This window comes from Hyposmocoma kahamanoa, unplaced genomic scaffold (genome assembly GCF_003589595.1).
Source record: "Hyposmocoma kahamanoa isolate Upper Pololo Valley unplaced genomic scaffold, ASM358959v1 160, whole genome shotgun sequence".
NCBI classification, from domain to species: domain Eukaryota; kingdom Metazoa; phylum Arthropoda; class Insecta; order Lepidoptera; family Cosmopterigidae; genus Hyposmocoma; species Hyposmocoma kahamanoa.
The window spans coordinates 2,275,027-2,294,231 of NW_020653575.1; the positions used below are offsets into that span (position 1 = coordinate 2,275,027).

Here is a 19,205-nt window from a genome sequence, read left to right on the forward strand (position 1 = left end):
TGCATGAAAAAATATTCAACACAAGCGCAGCTATTCTGCACGATTCAACCTTGGGTTCGCGGAGTAGCAAATTAATTTACTTCCATTTTTAAAAAGCATACGTGTCTTGCCCCATTTTGATTGCTAAAATCAAATAAAGACGTTATTGTTAGGACGGGAAATTATTATTCTTCCTTTTTTATGACACCTAGCGATGGGGCGAACAAATCGTGCACCTGGTGGTAAGCGAGCTTTAAATCGCAAAGATCTGAGGGCCACGGCTACTGCGCTCATCATTTGAGACACAAGTTGATAAGTTCCGTGTGCCCTTTAAAATTGGAACGCAGTAATGCTCACGTTAGAAATAGGTTATGTAGTTGAGTAGCAATAGAGCTCCAAGAGTTCGTCCAGGGTAGTACTGCCAGACCTACAGGTGCCGTGCGGAAGCCAGGGCACGTGGAGAGCGCCCCACACTAGAGGAGCTAGTGGGGGTTCGGCGTGCCGCCAAGACCGCCGTCCAGGCGGGGTGGGAGGAGGCACTCTGATCGGCCAGATACGGGGAGCGCACCGTCCAGGCGCTGCTCCCTGTACTGGCTGATTGGAGAAAGAGGAGGCACGGGTCCCTCACCTACCGTCTTGTTCAGGTACTCACCGGACACGGCTGTTTCGGTGACTACCTGAACAAGATCGCACGGAAGGAGGTGACCCCGGAGTGTGTGGCGCTGCTACAGACTCGGCGAGGCACACCTTGGAGGTGTGCCCGACCTGGAGCCAGCAGCGCCGGGATCTCGTAGAGGTGGTGGGACGAGACCTCTCACTGCCCAGCATAGTTAGAGCCATGCTGGGAAGTGAGAGGTCATGGCAGGCGATGGTCTCCTTCTGCGAGGACGTGATGTCGCAGAAGGAGACAGCCGAACGGGTCCGCGAAGACAGCGCCCTCTCGGACCCCATTCGGCGTCGGCGGAGAGGACGCACGCGACGGCTCTTTGCCGACCGCCTGCGTCCCATCAGCGGAGGCCAGCAGGGTGCGGGGTTGGGAGACCCTGCCCCTGCATTGCACAGGCCTCCGCCGCCGGTAGATGCCCCAAATGTTCCGGGGCATCTCCGTGTAGGTCGCCCCCCATGATTAAGGGGGCGATGGTGTAGGGGTCCGCCCAAAGGCGGACCAGCACCACCGGAGTCGCGGTAGCATCTGAAAGGGACCCCGCGGCTCACGTCACAACATCGTGAGGTTTTTAGTGGGTATGCTCTTGGGGATCGACATAGTCCCCAGGAGAGAGTCCCACATATCTCCGCCGTCTCCCAGCGGCGGGGAATGCGTAACGCATTTTCCTCACGATAATAAAAAAAAAAAAAAAAAAAGGGTAGTACTGCCACCTTACCTGTTTCTGCCGCCAAGCAGTAATGTCACCATTACTATGTTCCGGTTTTGAAGGGTAAGGGTGCAGGTGAAATTACAGGCACATGGGACTTGTCAACTTATGTCTCAGGGTGACAGGCGCAGTGGCAGTGCCCCTCTGATCTTTGCGATTTAAAACTCTGAGTGGCACTGCAATTGTCATGGACTGCGTGTAGCTTACCATCAGGCGCACGACTTGTTGGTCTCGTCGTAATAACAAAAAAAAAAAGGTAGGTAGAACAAAACTACAACATTACTTGTGTTCCCTAACATACCTTTGTATCCCTGTATAACTTTCAAAGTCACAATGTTAAATTTTTGAAGCACTATCCAGATTTAATGTCTTTCGCACATGGATAAGAAGCTTAAATAATAAAAAAAACTGTTTAAAAAGGTCATAGATAATTATTTTTAAATTATTATTGTCATTGTTACATACCATTAGCAAAGTTATTATTTAGTTACCTGCGTTTGTTGTAACTCAAGAAAAAACCTAGAGGAAAACTTTTTGTCGCGTAACTATATTTAATGTGTGTACATTTCTGTTTGACGTTCATTTTCGCATGTATACACTCACCGGCACATTTTGCGGAACACTAAAAAATCTCCATAATAATAACACATAAGAATTAATTAAAGAGATAAACAAAAAACAAAACGCAGTTTACAACAGTCAATGTTATTTCTGGATATCAATTTTTCCATGTCATATTGGGAGAAATATATTGAAAAAAACAAAAACGTAAATAGAACATTTTGATTATCAACCGGAATTTTGGATATTCGCCGTATCCAAAAACGGAGGAGATTCTCAATATAATTGTATGTTTTTTGGTTCTATATTACGCGATTACTTTGGCATTTCAAAACCGATTTTAATCATTCCTTTTTTGTTGGAAAGAGGGTACCGCAGTAGTAGGCCCATTTAAATATGAAGAAAATATTCCACCTCTAAGGGTGGCAAACTAGGGGATGAATCCCGTTTTAAACACTTTCAGGTAACCGATTGTTAACTTTATAATTTCAGTTTGTATGTACATAGTATAAGAAAAGTTTGAAATCGGTTCCCTTTTTCTTGAAACAAAATTACTTTATTTTTATTCCTCGTATTAATGTTATGTTAATCACAATTTTTCGTAAAAAAAAATCACACATGAGAGATATAAACAATAAACAGCATTTCTTAACAACATGCATTTACATAAATATAACAACCCAATTCCTGCACTAATCACAAATTATTCAATAAAATTAAATACTAAATATATTACAATTGAATATATCAACATCCAGGTCATGATTGCTCAGCACACTATCCAAGCTCTTGCTAGCTCTACATAGAAAACTATGTTGTATGTAATTAGTCCTCGCTAAGGGAACTGCAATAGGGTGATAGTGCTTCATAGAACGCGTTGGTACACTAAACAAAGTATTATCCATATAAAGAGGCAACATATGTGTACCAAAATTCCGGATAAAACTTTCATATAAAATCATACGCCATAAAATAGCCAGCAAATTTCAAAAGACCCTACACCACATACAATTTACATCAAATTCGCGTCCTACTCACAATTAACTCATTTGCCAGTAGTGTCATTTCACAAGAACGCGGTTCTTTGCGAAAGAAAGACCTTGTATCGCTTATGGCAGTATGAACACACTACGGCCTGATTTTTTGTTTTTATATTACATTAATTTGTTACAAACGTGGATCAGTAACTTGTAGTGGCCTAAACTGTCATAAATAATTTGTTTATATTTCACAAATATATATAGAAGTTGACAAACTCAAACGCAAAGTCACATAATGAAATAAACCTTATTTTACACAAATTTAAAAAAGAAAAAAGAACAAATTACACTTGCAACCGTTACACACAAAATGTTAGATAGCAATGTTTTTATGACTTCCAGGCAACTTGGTGTGACTAAAGTACGGCACGAAAAACAAAAATGCATACGTCAAAAGTGTGTAAGGGTCAAGCATGTTTTTGCTAATTACTGAAAATTAGGTTTTTAAGTCTTTTAACTCCAATGGTTTTTTTAGTCAATTTCATTTTCAAATTCAAATTATATCCAACTGGGTGACGAAATACTTTCATCGATTTCTTATAGATAGCGCTACGGTTCAAAAGTCGTCGAAAAAACGTTGTGAGGTTCGCTGGTTCGTTTCGTGGCTTAGTTGCCATAGCGTCTAGCACGGTTTGCTAGAAGACGTCGGTTCGAATCCGGCCGGATCGAAGGATTTTATTCTAAGTGTTCGATCTTTGTATTGATATATCAAATATATAAAATTGAAAAAAAATCCATAGAACTTAAAAAAATAATAATTAAAAAACCTGAGTTTCTATAATTGGCAGAATTGCTTGCTTGATCTGTGTGATTTTTTTGATGTGTGTACATATAAGAATATTTAAATTACAAATTATGACAGATCGATGGAAGAACAAAATATGAACCCATATCGTTTAGTTTAGCCTACCACACCAATTACCCTAAAAACTTAGTTTAAGACCTGGTTTTCAAACCTTAAAAAGTTGGTGATTCGGCCTTGTACTTCAAGTACCAGAGCTACAGAATTAATAGGGAAGATTACTCGACGAAATGATAAAGACATGAAGTAGTTTTTATATCTGGATATTTCTTTGCTTAGTTTTACAGTAACTAACGAATATTTTGTGGTTACATAGCGGAACAAGTTACGTGCGAAACTAAAACAATTTTACTTGTTTCAACTTTCACCAAAGTGCACAGTTAGATTACGATGATTAAAACTTATTTAACAGAAAGTAGTAAGTTAGTATCAATAGAGATTCTTATGAAAGAGTTCGTCCACGAACGTACTGCCACTTTATCTATTTCTGCCACCAAGCAGTAACGCCTTCCGATTTTGAAGGGTTAAAGGTGCTAGTTAAATTACAGGCACATGAACGTCCAGTTTCAGATAGAACGTTTCAGATCTTTGCGATATAAAGCTCTGAGTGACACTGCAACTGTTATGGACAGCCCTGTCTCTTAACATCAGGTGCACGACTTGTTCCTCCCGTCACTTGATAGGTATTATAAATAATCTCAGAACAGAGTACTAAAAAACCGACTTCAAAAGTCATCATCCCCTAGTTTGCCACCCTTAAAGGTGGAATATTTTCTTCAAATTTAAATGAGACCACTACCGAGGTATTCTTTTTCCAACATAAAAAGAATCATTAAAATTAATTCACAAATTAAGTAACTTATATACAAAAAAACATACCTAGTCGAATTGAGAACTTCTTTTTTGAAGTCCGTTAAAAAAAGTCAAAAATTTTCAAAAAAAATTCAGTAAAAAAATTTGGTTGAAGTGTCATTTTACTTAATGAGTTCAATATGTGCACGCAATTGAGCCTTTAGTTTTTGGAGCTGTCTGTTCTGTAGACGCGTGGGCCTGTGAGAGATTTGATTTTTGAGCCAACTAAAAATAAAAATAAACTAGCTACAAATACAACTAATGAGCTGAATTGGGTTCCTAAGGCAGGGTGCCCAAGATAGTATACCATGCATCTCCGGTAAAACACAGACTTAACTGCAAACAATTGTGCTCCCAAACAATTTTTAAAATGCAATTTATAGGGAAAAACAGAGACGCATTGCATTCCTCCATTTTTCTATAGAGGGTAACGCGTATAGAAATAATATAACATTTAAGAGCTCTTCAAATGTGTTCGGTAGTTCTTAATACAAAACTTTTAATACATTTTAAATTTTTATTTGTATGTTAAGTCGCTGTTTCATAGCGGCATGTAGGGCATTAGGTCTCCTAGACAGTTTTTTTCACCTACTTCCCAATCACCACTACTTCCCAAAGTAATCTACAAAAGTTTTTGACCCTTCACCATCTTCCATTTTTAATATTTACATAAAAGAAATACAGCTAGCGCTACCTATTGAGACGTTTTGGAATTATTCCGTTATACTATTTGTCTGCAGCAGCAATCTCTTGTAAGTTCGTGAGATTACCATGGCACCACGGCGCCATCTATTGGCAAGGCGTCGAATTTTTATACATGCAAAGTTGCCTCAAACGTCCTAAGGCCCCGTGTACATCAAAATGTACATAATTATGTGAAGTGATTCAGACCCAGAAAATACTATCCATACGACCCTTTGTACTTTATAAAATAAACTTAGCGCTATATATTCTGTATTTAGAACAATGCGTCAAACTACCGTAAATAAATATTTCAAAAATCTGTGAATAAATCTGATATTAAGAAAAATAAAAGCACGTTTCCTTTATGTAAAATTAGCTCTCGTAAGCATTTGACATGTTGTTTAATGGGGATATGAGTGTTTGTTATTATTATGGGGAATTCTTTGGTGCACCGTAATGGGTGATGATAGAGGTAGTGTAGGCTGAACTGGCCACACACTACCTTATTGGACGTAATTAAACAAAAAGGATCCAATGCACATCCAGCTACTTTTGAGAAATGGCAGTTTAAAGTTTAAAAGTGTTTTTCACTCTTGTTTTACATACATACATACATATACTTCACGCTTTTTTCTCATCGGGGTAGGCAGAGACAACAGTTTTCCACTTGCTACGGTCCTGACATACATCTTTCGCCTCATCAACACGCATCAATGCTTTCATACACGCTCGTCGGTTAAGGGTACTCCTGATCTGGCCCTTCTTTAGGATGGCCTCAATTGGGTCATGATAAGTTCTCCTTGGTCGGCCCATACTAACTTGCCCGCTCACACTCGCCATATAAATCTGTTTCGTCATTCTTCTTTCATTCATTCTCTCTACATGTCCGAACCATCTACGCATCCCTTTCTCTATCTTTGTCACTATATCTTCTTCCACGCCGCAACGCTCTCTTATCACACTGTTCCGTAATTTATCCATCCGAGTCACTCCAGCCATACTCCTCAAAGCTCTCATTGCTACTGCATTAATTCTACTTTCATGCTTCTTCTGTCAAACCCATTCACTACCATACATAAGTGTAGGAACCAGCGCCCCCCATGCACAGCCAATCGTGCCTTTTTAGACACTTTCTAGCTGCCCATGAAGGTATGCAAGGCACCATTCACCTGATTCCCTGCGTTCACTCTTCTTTCAATGTCTCTTTCACATTTTCCATCACACGTAACTCTTGTTTTATTTTCAAAATATTTTTTTTTGTGGTGATCTAAGAGGTTAGACTTTAGGAACCGTTTGGTACATATACCTCATTTTTTGATAATTTTGTGAATTGGATTCTTTTTGCTTAACTACGTCCAATTATTGCATGTTAAGGTGACGACGACAGTACGATTGATGCCGTCTTGATTATCACAGTTTTTTGAATTTTGTTCCCAAGGGTTGCCGGAAGATCTAACTTAGCTAAGCTCTCCGACAGGCTTTAGAGTAGCAGTGGACCTCCTTGTGAAAGAGTTCGTCCAGGGAAATAATACTTTTTTACTTTTACCTATTTTTGCCACCAAGCAGTAACATTACTGCGTCCCGGTTTCCAAGGGTAAGGGTGCTGGTGGAAGTGCATTAAGTTAAGTTTGAAGTTTTTTTTAATAACACTTAAAAACCAAAAGGGGTCTAGGGGTCTGCTCACGTTCTCCGTCCACAACTTGGAAGCCTATACCCAGCAGTGGGTGAAGTTAGGCTGTATATGATGATGAGGAGTTATCGTGTCAGTAATTTTAAGTATGTTACACGGGTAATTTTCAGGTAAGTTTTTTGTACTCAATTTTAGTGACAATTTTTATATTATTTACTCGAATATATCATCGTGAAATATTAAAGAATATTTCAGGTAACCACACTCGAATATTAAATAATACTTTATGATGATATTCTATAAATATTTAAATAAAAAGGAATTGTCACCAAAATTTAGTACAAAAAACTTACCTGAAAATTACCCGTGTAACATACATAGAAAAACATACCCCTCCTCCTTTTTTTAAAGTCGGTTAAAAAAATACACTTATTCCCGTTCGTATTTAAATTTAATCTACTTTATAATAAAAAACAAGAATTTTGTTATTCATTCATTTTTTATCGGAAATATTTTCAATGTACAGGAATTTCCTTATTGCTTACTGTTGAGATTCTTTCAGCAGGATATTAATTTCTCTTTGATATTTTTATGGAATCTGTTTCTAAAAAGCAATTTACAAACTGCCAAACGTTTACACCAACAGGTTGCTGTCTTGTTTGCTAGAACGTCGTAAATAATAAAAAAAGCTTAATTATTGTATTCTGTACTTCGGTCTGTAGGAAGAAATTTCAGTTAGAAATAAGCAGAACCTTTTGTTTGTGTTTTTCTTTTATTAAATATAATTGGTGTGTTTTTTCCTGTACAATAAACAATTAAATAAATAAAAAAAACATGCCTATTCGTATAAGAAAAGTTCTATAAAAAATCTGATCCAATTTTTTGCCATTAAACCAAAATCTATTCTTAACGTAACGGTTCTGCCATTATACCTCCGAGAGGTATCTATTCCATCTCGTAATTATTACATGAAACGAGCATACCTCATATACCGTTAATATAATAACGTTATAGACACTACACCTATTTCTATCATAGACTTTCCTTGTAATTGCTGCTCTGTTTTAAAGTACGGCTTGCAAGAAAGTACAGTTGACCTAAAAAGTCGCTTGACCATTAGAAATACTCGTAGCAGCTCACTTAAATTTTTTTTAATGATATTTACACCGGTAAAAACTCAGGCGGTTTATTTGGTGGGAAGTGGTAATTGCGGCCTTGCATTTACGATACTGAGGAAGTTTTCTTAGTCATGGGAATGCTTTGAGTCATAAGATGTTAAAATACACACTTAAGCCTGCATTTACATAGGTCCGGAAGATAATGGGGGTGAATTTTTGTAACGAAGTTGTACTTACATAATAAACTTTATATGAATTGTGTAACATATAGATACAGATGCGGAAATTGCGCGAGAATTCTCCGGAAAGCGCGCGATTGCGTTTGTACAATGTATTAGTAACACGAACTTATGGCTACCAAAATTTATATCCTGATGTCCACTTGCACTAAACTTAAGGACGTATTAAACCAATGCTTAAATTGATAAGACACTCTTAAACACATGTGCATTAAGAGTGTGTTTTGTATTGCAAGCATAGGTTTTAGACGTACTTAAAAGACTTCAAGGCTGTTTGTTTTTATTTATAACTGGAATCATCTTTCCTTTTTCTGGCAGTTTGTCTCCATTCATTGAATTAAAAAACAGAAGAAAGAGTTTCCAAATTGATAAGGTTGCGCTGGCTCGCCACTACTTGGGCAAAACAGAACTGATATATATCAAGTTGGAAATGAAACTATTTTTCCGTATTTAAATCGCGTATATTTGTTTTTTTCTAACAAACCGACGTTTCCGGCCCTTTACAGGTCCCATGGTCACGGTTGACTGAGGTGGTACAATCTTCAACCAGTTATGTTCTAATATTGATGCAAACCACTATTTTTTAACTATAGCTACAATAGTTATTAATTAAATACCTTATTTTTAATTTAAAAAGGAAACATTTTGTTTTACAAATTATTTTATTGAATGAATTTTTATTAAGTTCAATTTATTATTAATTAATAATAGAAATTAGAATAAACTAAAACATATTAATTAGTACTGCAGTCTTATGTCTGTTTGGGATTTCTAAGGTTTTCGCGATTGTCGCACATAGGAAATGAAACTTTGTTTTCGGAATCGCGAATGTTACTTTTTTCAAACATATTAACGTTTCGGGCCCACAGGGTTTACAGATCCCATGATTACGACTGACTGATTCTAGGCGACTAGTTTCATTTTTCTCAGTTTGTATCACTTCTGTGTAATTGAGATTCCTTCATCCATGACATGAATAGAGACTTTTTAAGCTGACTGGACATTATATAAATGTGAGAAACAGAGAATCGATGAGAATGAATACCCTTATTCGCTAGTGGTCTAATTTAAGCTAAACAGCTAAAACAAAAGAAGCAAAATATCAACAAAAGAAAAATTGTGGGATTGGAAGATTTTTAAAATGATAACTGCCTATAACTGCTGAAAAACAAAACTGAAAAAAAGGAATGAGTGATGTTTAAAGTTTAAGTGTTTTATAGCAATATGGATTTGTGGTAATTATTTGCATCATAACATTTCAACAGTCATGAAAATGTATCTATCTACAGGGTTGGCATATGTCAAGGACAGGGGCGTACCTTAAGGTAGCGTGTTTGTACCACAAGTGATTGGAGTTCTTCAAAGTAAGATTATAGGTATCGAATGACCGTCTATCTCAAAAGACTACTGATAATGGTTTAATGTAGTTATCTCGTAGAAACACCCCAATTTGAAAAATTATTTAAAGGTTTGGTATTCATCAAGGTTAGATACGATAAGAGTACCCCAAGGTAATATCATGGGGCCTACGGCTTTTTCAAAAGACTTGAGCTTTTGAAAGATAAGCTATGCATTAACTTTATGCTCCGTTTGGAAATTAGATACACTTTATATATAAACATTCTATAGATTTTTTTTATATATCCGCCAATATAGGTATATTAAAAGACGCTGATTGTATTTTGGGCACACTTTCGCGGAACACCCTATTTTTTATGATACCAAGTAGGTAACGGGACGAACAAGTCGTACGCCTGGTGGTAAGCGACACACTTTTAAATCGCAAAGATCTGAGTGGCACTGCCACTGCGCCTGTCACTCTGAGACATAAAGTTGACAAGTCCCAAGTGCCTATAATTTCACCAACAACCTTATCCCTCAAAATCGGAAATCAGAGATCATTTAATAATTACTTAATAATTACTTGTTAATAATTACTTGTTGGCGGCATAATTACGTAAGGTGGCGGTAATTCCTTGGAGGAACTCTTTCACAAGAAGCTCCACTGCTGCTAATTAATAATTTCATTCTTTTGATCTCGTTCTAGTTCTAGTAATTAATTTGTTAATGTGTTCTATCATTTGGTTTCGGTTCTTGAATTATCTACTTTTCATCATAATTCTGAAAATCCTAAAATTTTCTCGTATTGGCTTAGAGTTATTTTCTTTCTATCCATATTTATGATTACGACTTCTTTTTCCATTAAAACTGTGATGGATGACTGTACGAAAGTGTTTAGGTATACCGCTACAATCTTAATGGTACAGAAGTACGGAAGTCACGTCCGACGAATGGTTTTGCTTCATTTGTGTTGCTTTATTCTTATTGGGATTGTGTGTTGGGTGCCGTTAGAAATTGATTTTGTTTTACTAACTTGAAGCGGTTGGAATGACGGTCTATTTATATGCAGGGTATATTATAGAGTCCATTAAAGAGTTGCTTACGTCATCAACGTAGACGGTTTCATTTCAATCGGCGGTTGGACGGTTGAAAGATAGAATGCTAGGTACCACTGCCCTACCTATTACTACGACAAGGCACCTTACCAATTTGAAGAGTCCACAGGGAAAGAATGATCAAAGTCACTTGTGGCGAGTTTTGGGAAAAGAATAGTTTAATTTGGAGAACTTTTAAATATTAGTGAATAAGACACGTACAAATACTACGCGAAATAAAGTCAATACTGACATAAATGTATGTAACGCATTTTAACTCAAAATATTATGAATCATTTTTAACTTTTCTACCATTTAGTCGCATTAGGCATTTCTACGTGATCGAATCAGAAATGAGGAGATCCGTAGAAGAACGAAAGTCACCGAGATAGCTCGAAGGATTGGCAAGTTGAAGTGGAAGTGGGCAGAGCACATAGCTCGTAGAACTGACGGCCATTGGGGCAGAAAGGTTCTCGAATGGAGACCACGAACCGTAAGGCGTTCAGTGAGACAGCCCCGTACTAGATGGCCTGGTAAGGGCGGAGGGTAACCGATGAATGTACGTCACGTCCGACGGGCTGGTCTGGATATCTTTGGAGGAGGCCAATGTTCAGCAATAGACGTCTTCCGGCTGATATGATGAAAGATACACGAAAGGACCTCCCCGCACGACGTACCATTCTTTTCCTGTACGTCTGATGCGCTCTGGGCAACAATTGGCGAGTACCTCAAGTCGATTGGCAAATCCTTTCACCACGATGACAAGCATTACAGTGTATCTCATTGATACGATAACAAGAAGACGACGTTCCGGTTTGGAAGGGTAAGGGGTGCTGATGAAATTACAGACAAATGAGACGTGTCAATTTATGTGTCAGGGTGACGGGCAGTGCCTCTCAGATGAATACTCTGACCACACTGCAATTGTTGTGGACCACCAGGCGCACGACTTGTTCGTCCCGTCATTTGGTATTATATATTGTTTTCCAGCTTACAGGGGAGAGTCAGTGATTACTGGCGTTAGAGATATACGACTTCTAACTCACGGTTAACTATGCACGGTCATGCATCTGTAGATTCACAAATGGTGGTATTTACTTTCTATTATGTGGACCATCTCACGATTGTTAAAAAAGGCAGCAATGTACTGCCAAGCGCGCCATTGACGGTCCTTTGTATGAGTGTGACAGAAAATCAGCCATAAGTAATATAGTGGACTAGATAATACTTCAAGTTTCGGAAAGAATAACATATATATATATATATATACACACCAGCATATTTAGTGGAACAAACAAGTGAGAATATAAAATACTAAAGTTTACCTGTATATTTAAATAAAGTAGTAGTTAAATTAAAATCTAAAGTCAATCCTTAAAAAAATCTAAATTGAACATGAGTATTTTTTTTAGATTTGACAAAGCAGAAACAATTGAAAATTTAAAAATCGTAACAGGTTAATAATGATTAAATCAAACTTTGATACAGGTAGACAAGAAAACTTTTTCAACAAAGTTTATGAAATTTTCAAATTACGAAATTTTCTACCTCAAATCACTCGAAAGGAAAATAAAAGAAAAGAAATAGTAATATTTTTTAATAATAGTTTGACACAGTAAATTTTGTGTTCAGATTTGATAGATTTTAATATTTTTGATAACAAATTTAGTACAAAACTATAAAAAAATATCAATTCAGTTCTTCAAGGCTCTCATTGCTCACCCACAGACTTTCCAAGTCTGGGTACAATTCAGATTTCCGCCTAAAAAATTTAATTAATCGACAATGTTCTACTAATTAAGTAGTTTAGCAAATATTTTCTAATAGAAAAAAAAGCTAGCTTTTCTTTTACAAAGATCTTGTTCAACATTTCACGTATCTTAAGCACGCTAGTAATCGCGTGCAGTTTTCTCTACAGGGGTCATTCGCTGACCAATTTGCTAGACTATTTATCAGATAAAATGTGTTCATAAAACAGTAATATAATAATAATAACGCACACACTTAACTTAGCCCCGCACTAGGGACATGGACACACACATAGGCGCCACAAATTACACCCAAACTCACAAGAGAAATAAATGTAGACCATATAAATATTTCTCCCGGCCCGGGAATCAAACCTGGGACCTGTGCGTGACGCTCCGACATGGTAATCGTTCGGCCACGGAGAAAGTTAACGATAGAGTTGCATTTAAATAACAACCATCAAAGTCTACCAATTTGTATAACAAAACGGAATTCTTATAATTGCATGTTAAAGCCAAAAATAGTAACATTCTAAACTTAATACTTTACAGCTAAATTAAAAGTATGATTTTAAAATACTAATATTTCGAATTTTACCTGACAAAACATATGTTCACCGCTGCACTGATACCTTTACAGAGATTCTTGTACAGCAGAGTTGGCTAGTGAATCGGTCAGCGAATGGCGGCTTTAAGTGTAACGCCCGCAAGTTATGACTCATCCAATAGCAATGGTCACGTTTTAGAATGCCAATGATGGATCATTCTTTTTTGTTTGAATTGGTATATAAAATAGGTTTGTGAAAACCAATAAAATTGAATGGCGAAAGGTGAAAATACAAATTATTGTTATAAATGCGACAGTAACTGTATCCGCTGAACCAAACTTGATGAATTTTGGTATATAGATATATTGGTTTTAAGCTACTTTTTGTCACAACAATAAATCTTTAAGGGAGTGCAATGGGGGATAAAAGTTTGTACGGAGGTCCATCGTTTCTCAAGTAAGTAAATAGGCTACTTGAAATACATATTCTAGTAGCACCAGCTAGTAGAAAATAAAATATGCAAGGAATGGGCATCTGCTCTAGATTTTTCTTTCTGATCTACTTGATCAATTACTCGAGCTCTGTTTGTATTATCTATGGTATTACTTATAAAATTCCCACTCAGACACAGAATTATCTACATATTTTTGAAAAATAAAATACGGTTGATAACAACACTGGAGAGTACATAAAGTAAGAACGTGTCAAAACTAAGTAGACCTATATAAGCATAAAAAAACGTACTGAAGACAATAATTACCAAAAAATTAGCAAAACCAAAATCCACATCCTGGTCACTAAAAAGCACTTTAAAAGAAAAAAATTAAATAACTAAATAATCACCTTTGAACTCGAAAACCAAATCACACGCCAATCGTTCTACGACGTTCACACCGGCACTTGGACGCAACGTGTTTGATGGTTAAAAGGGGCACTTTAAAACAAATAGAAAATTTTTGAAATTTGGAAAATGGAAGGCGCGAGCTGGCGCGCTGTTTAGAATGCGGTCGTTGCGGCGCGCGCGCCGTTTTTATGATTTCGTCACGCGGCGTGATCGCGGTTGCGTTCGAATATTGAGGGGGTAGGTTGAATAGAGCCCAGCTACTACCAGACATACATTCTTATTAAGTAACAAGTATGAAACTCCGTGGATTTATTGGTATATTAGCAAAATTTTGAGCCATCATAATGTGGCACGTGCACCAGGGAAGATGTTATTTCGATAACAAGTAACGTGACATTTGAGTTCCTTGTGAAAGAGTTCGTCCAGGGAAGTACTGCCGCCTTACCTATTTCAGCCGCCTAGCAGTAATGTGAGCATTACTGCGTTCCGGTTTCAAAGGGTTAAGACTCGTGAAATTATAAACACTTGTCAACACACTTGTCAACTTACGTCTCAGGGTGACGGGCACGGACAGTGCTCCTCAGATCTTTGCGATTGAAACCTCTGAGTAGCACTGCAACTGTTATGGATAGGAATGGTGCTTACCACCAGACGCACGACTTGTTCGTCCCATCTCTTGGTTATCATAAAAATAATGTTTTTTAAGTTATTAATGCATTTATTTGCTTTATTTTCTATTTTATACGCTCGGGCATTTTGTTGTATATTTTTATTGACATTGCATATGACACGATTTACGCAACTTTCAATTTTGATGTCGGTACTTCGAGATCATTTCCGTATCTCGATAGATGGCGTCATTGCGAACTGCCTCTGTGGCCGAACGGTTACCATCCTGGACTGCCACGCCGAGGTCCCGGGTTCGATTCCCGGACCGGGAGAAATATTTGTAAGGCCTACATTCCTCACGTGAGTTTGGGTGTAATTTATGGTTGTCTACCTATGTGTGCGTCCATGGCACCCGCGATACAGCGTTTCCCTAGTGCGGCCATGCGGGTATAAGTATATGCGTTATTTGTTGCAATTTAAAAAAAAATCCATGACAGTTACAGTGTCAAAGTCAAAGTCAAAGTCAAAGTCAAAGATGATTTATTCCATAGGTAAAATAAATTTACACTTGAAAACGTCACATTTAAGGTACTGCTCGTTCACTACGCTGACCTCCCTGAGAAGAACGAGCAAGAAACTCTAGGGATTGCTCTTTTCAAATAAACTTAAATGCTATGGAATACATTTTGAATCAAATTTGTGTGGATTCAGGAGCCATGTCGTCTTTCCATACATCTTTATCTAACACGTAGTCTTCAATTTTGTAATATGATTTTTCGATCAAAATATTTTTAATGTAGTTTTTAAACTTAGGAAGTGATAAACTTAATATATGCTCCGGAATCTTATTGTAAAAACGTATACAGTTCCCCATAAAAGAGTTGTTTACCTTGGTTAAACGAAATCGTGGTACCATGAGTTTGGACTTAGCTCTAAGGTTAATATTATGGATATCTTCTTTCTTATTGAAATTATGTATATTTTTACGGGCATATAAAATATTTGAGTAAATGTACTGTGATGCCACAGTCATGATACCAGTCTCCTTAAACTTTTCTCTGAGAGATACCCGAGAGCCTAGACGGTACACAGAACGAATCGCTCGTTTTTGCAATACAAATATGGTTTGAATATCTGCCGCTTTGCCCCACATGAGAATCCCGTAGGACATTATACTATGGAAGTAACTAAAGTAAACTAGTCTAGCAGTACTAACATCGGTAAGCTCACGTATTCTGCGGACTGCGTATGCAGCGGAGCTTAATCTGCTGGCCAGGGACGATATATGTGGAAACCACTGAAGTTTACTATCTAAGGTCACTCCCAAGAAGACTGCTTTATTAACAAGGTCTAACTTTTCTCTGTTTATTTCTATGCTTGGACTAGTCGATTTTACGTTAGGTAATTCAAATTTAACACATTTTGTCTTCTTGGCATTAAGCAATAAATTGTTAGCATTAAACCAATAAACTACTTTAGAGAGGGTATCATTAATACGGTCATAGTTAATGTCATGTCTGTCTGTTTTAAAAATCAAGGATGTGTCATCAGCAAACAACACTATTTCGCAATGGTCCTTAACAAAGAATGGCAGATCATTAATATAAATCAGAAATAAGAAAGGTCCAAGTATTGAGCCCTGCGGAACACCCATTTTTACTGGAGAACCCAAAGAAGTCGCTCCATTTATGCCTACTTTCTGAATTCTACCGTTGAGATATGACGAGACAAGTTTCGACGCCTTGCCATTTACACCGTAATGTTCCAGCTTACTAATAAGAGTATTATGATCAACGCAATCAAATGCCTTTGAAAGGTCACAGAAAACACCAATAGCGTTCTGGGACCTTTCCCAAGCATCAAAGATGTGTTTTAGTAACGCTACCCCCGCATCGCTAGTCGATCTACCACTAGTAAACCCGTATTGTTCACTATGAAAAATATGATTCCTACCGAAATAGGACAGTAATTGAGTTAGCATAACCTTTTCGAATATTTTACTTAAAGCTGGTAAAATTGAAATGGGCCTATAGTTGCTAGGATCAACTTTCCTACCGCTTTTGAATAAGGGAATAACCTTGCTGTATTTCATTAAATCGGGAAAAACACCTTCGTCAACGCACCTATTGAAAGCTACAGCTAACTGTGGGGAAATGAGATTAATAACTGAGTCTATAACTTTAGATGATATGCCCCAGAGATCTTCAGTTTTTTTAACATGTATTGACTTAAAAGCTTTTATGATGTCTTGTGGATTAACATGACGAAAATTAAATAAACTGCCACAAACGTTAACATTTTCCTTTAGGAGATCAATAGCAAGTGAAGGGGAGGAATTTAATGATTTTGTAGTGTTCACAGCAATTTCCGAAAAGAACGATTCAAAAGCTTGGGCTACTTTATCTTTAGATTTTATAAGTTTGCTGTCTAATTCTAAAACTATATCTCTATCGTGTAGTTTAACCCTGCCTGACTCTTTATTTATTATGCTCCAAGTAGTTTTAGATTTATTTATCGATTGTCTAATTTTGTCGCTGTGTAAAGTGGCACTCAGATCCTTAAATCGCAAAGATAAGAGAAGCTTTTCTACTGCGCCCGTCACCCTGTGACATAAGTTGACAAGTCCCATGTGTCTGCAATTTCACCAGCACTCTTACCCCTCAAAACCGAAACGCAATAATGGTCACATTACTGCTTGGCAGCAGAAACAGGTAAGGTGACGGTACTTTCTTGGACAACTGCTCTACTTTTGTTAATAAAAGCTACTATCTGCTACAAAAATGTCTAGACGATAAATATCAACAACGTCGAACTGCCTCATTCCTATGTTGTTGTGCCCTACTGCAGAATTCATAACTTTTCTATGTATGCTTAATATAAGATCTGTAGCTATTACACATGATGCAATTAATAAATGAATTGAATTTGTTAGTTAACGTTTTACTTTGAATAATCGCATTAAGCATGCATCGCGCATTTCAACGGGAACCTAGGTTTTAGAATGTGTGGTGTGGTGGGTCACCCCTCGCGTCCTGCATTCCGCGCGCTGTAAATTAATATGAACAAAATAAGAAATGGCGAGAAAATTTGACATAGATCCGACTTCGACAAGTGTCCGATGGCGACTGACGGGGCAACGGGCGGCGCGGCGTGTCATTAAACCACTGAGCAATTTGCAAATTTTCTAATAAATCGATACCTCTAAAACTCTACGCCATCTTAAATTTTGGACCTGTTCTGCGTTTATTTTGTTTTTGGGTTCTTTACATTTTTTCTCAATATTCGTATTTTTTTCTTTTTGCCTTAAGTCTGTTAATAAGCATTGTAATAAATAAGAGGGAAAAAGACGATCGTCTTTCATTGGCAGGCTAAGCGAAAATGAAGTGCGCTACGTCGTTTTTGTTTTTAGTGAAAGGACGTAAAGCTTTTTGTATCTAGATACTGAGTAAGTGTGAGGATACCCTAAGTATGTAACGAAGTAGAGTATGCACGCATCTGCTCCAAATAATGAATCCAAAGGAATGCTTCGCTTCATTTAATCGTCTGAACAATTACAATCGCGCGCGAGGTGAACGCTCCCGGTACAGATCTCACGACAAGTAGCATTTTAAAAGAAATATAATATCACAGATACATAAGGGAACTTTAATTCCAACTCTAACGAATCGATACTTGACCAACAAATGTAAACACGTCGTCCGATTGCAGGATGTCTGAAGGAAATGTAAACTGAATTATGAGTATTTATTTGGCATCACGTGATTTTGAGGTGTTACGTGACGGGATAGGATAAACCAGTCGTGCGCATGGTGGTAACCCATACACCTATCCATAAGTCAAAGTAAATGTAAAATAATCTTTCTTAATATTTCATAGAATAAGCGAATTATACTTAAAATCGTCATACTGATTAAACTCTGGGTTTTTTACAGAATATATTTCGGTGAGTGTGTCCATGAGCTCCATGAGCTCATCCCGCCCGCCCAGGAATGGAATTCCCTGCCTGTGTCTGTATTTCCGAATTCATACAATCCGGATATCTTTAAGGTGCGACTGAATAGGCAACTTCTGGGCGAGCTCGTTCCATCGTAGATCCTATCTTTGCTCCAAAGCTAGGTGGTGGTCAAGAGCAAGTCCATTTAATTTAAAAAAACTCTTCTGCTAATTCGTAAGGCAGATTCAAGCAGAGCAAGAAACTCTAGGTTGCTCTTTGTAAATATACATTTAAATACGTTTATCATTACAATATTTAAATAAATTAGATCGAGAATACCTGAAAGAGCGAAGCGGGTCATTACAACAGTTTTTTGTCATAAAAGTACGCAGAAATTGTATAATAACCTTTAGTATAAAGTTTTTATTTCACAATAGTTTTATCCATGACAGATGCGGTGCCATTCAGAGTTTAAATCGCAAAGATCTGACGGAGTGTTCTTGCATCCGTCACGCTGAGACTTTAGTTGACAAGTCCCATGTGCTTGTAAATTCACCCAACACCCTTAACCATCAAAACCGGAACCGGAGCAGTAAGGCCTGGCGGTGGAAATAGGTATACTGGCAGTACTTCCTTCAACGAACTCTTTCACACTGTTCTACCACTCGATAGCACTGCTCTGATTATATTATTTTATAATGATAACGTCACTGGCAAAAATGGGCAAAATACTATTAATTTTTTATTTTTGGGTTTTTTAATTTTGGGTTTGAGAGTACGAACTTTATAATATAAAAAAACCTAGAATT

General features: G+C 37.4%; 1 protein-coding gene across 1 annotated transcript in view; it reads right to left on the bottom strand.

Annotated features, from left to right (window-relative positions):
- LOC113240675 (alpha-tocopherol transfer protein-like) overlaps window positions 1–14,010 on the bottom strand; it is a 22,651-nt gene extending 8,641 nt beyond the window's left edge. The window contains exon 1 of the mRNA XM_026478043.1: window positions 13,853–14,010. The gene's annotated coding sequence lies outside the window, so the exon portion shown is untranslated. The remainder of the gene's footprint in view (window positions 1–13,852) is intronic.
- Window positions 14,011–19,205: the final 5,195 nt, after the last annotated feature.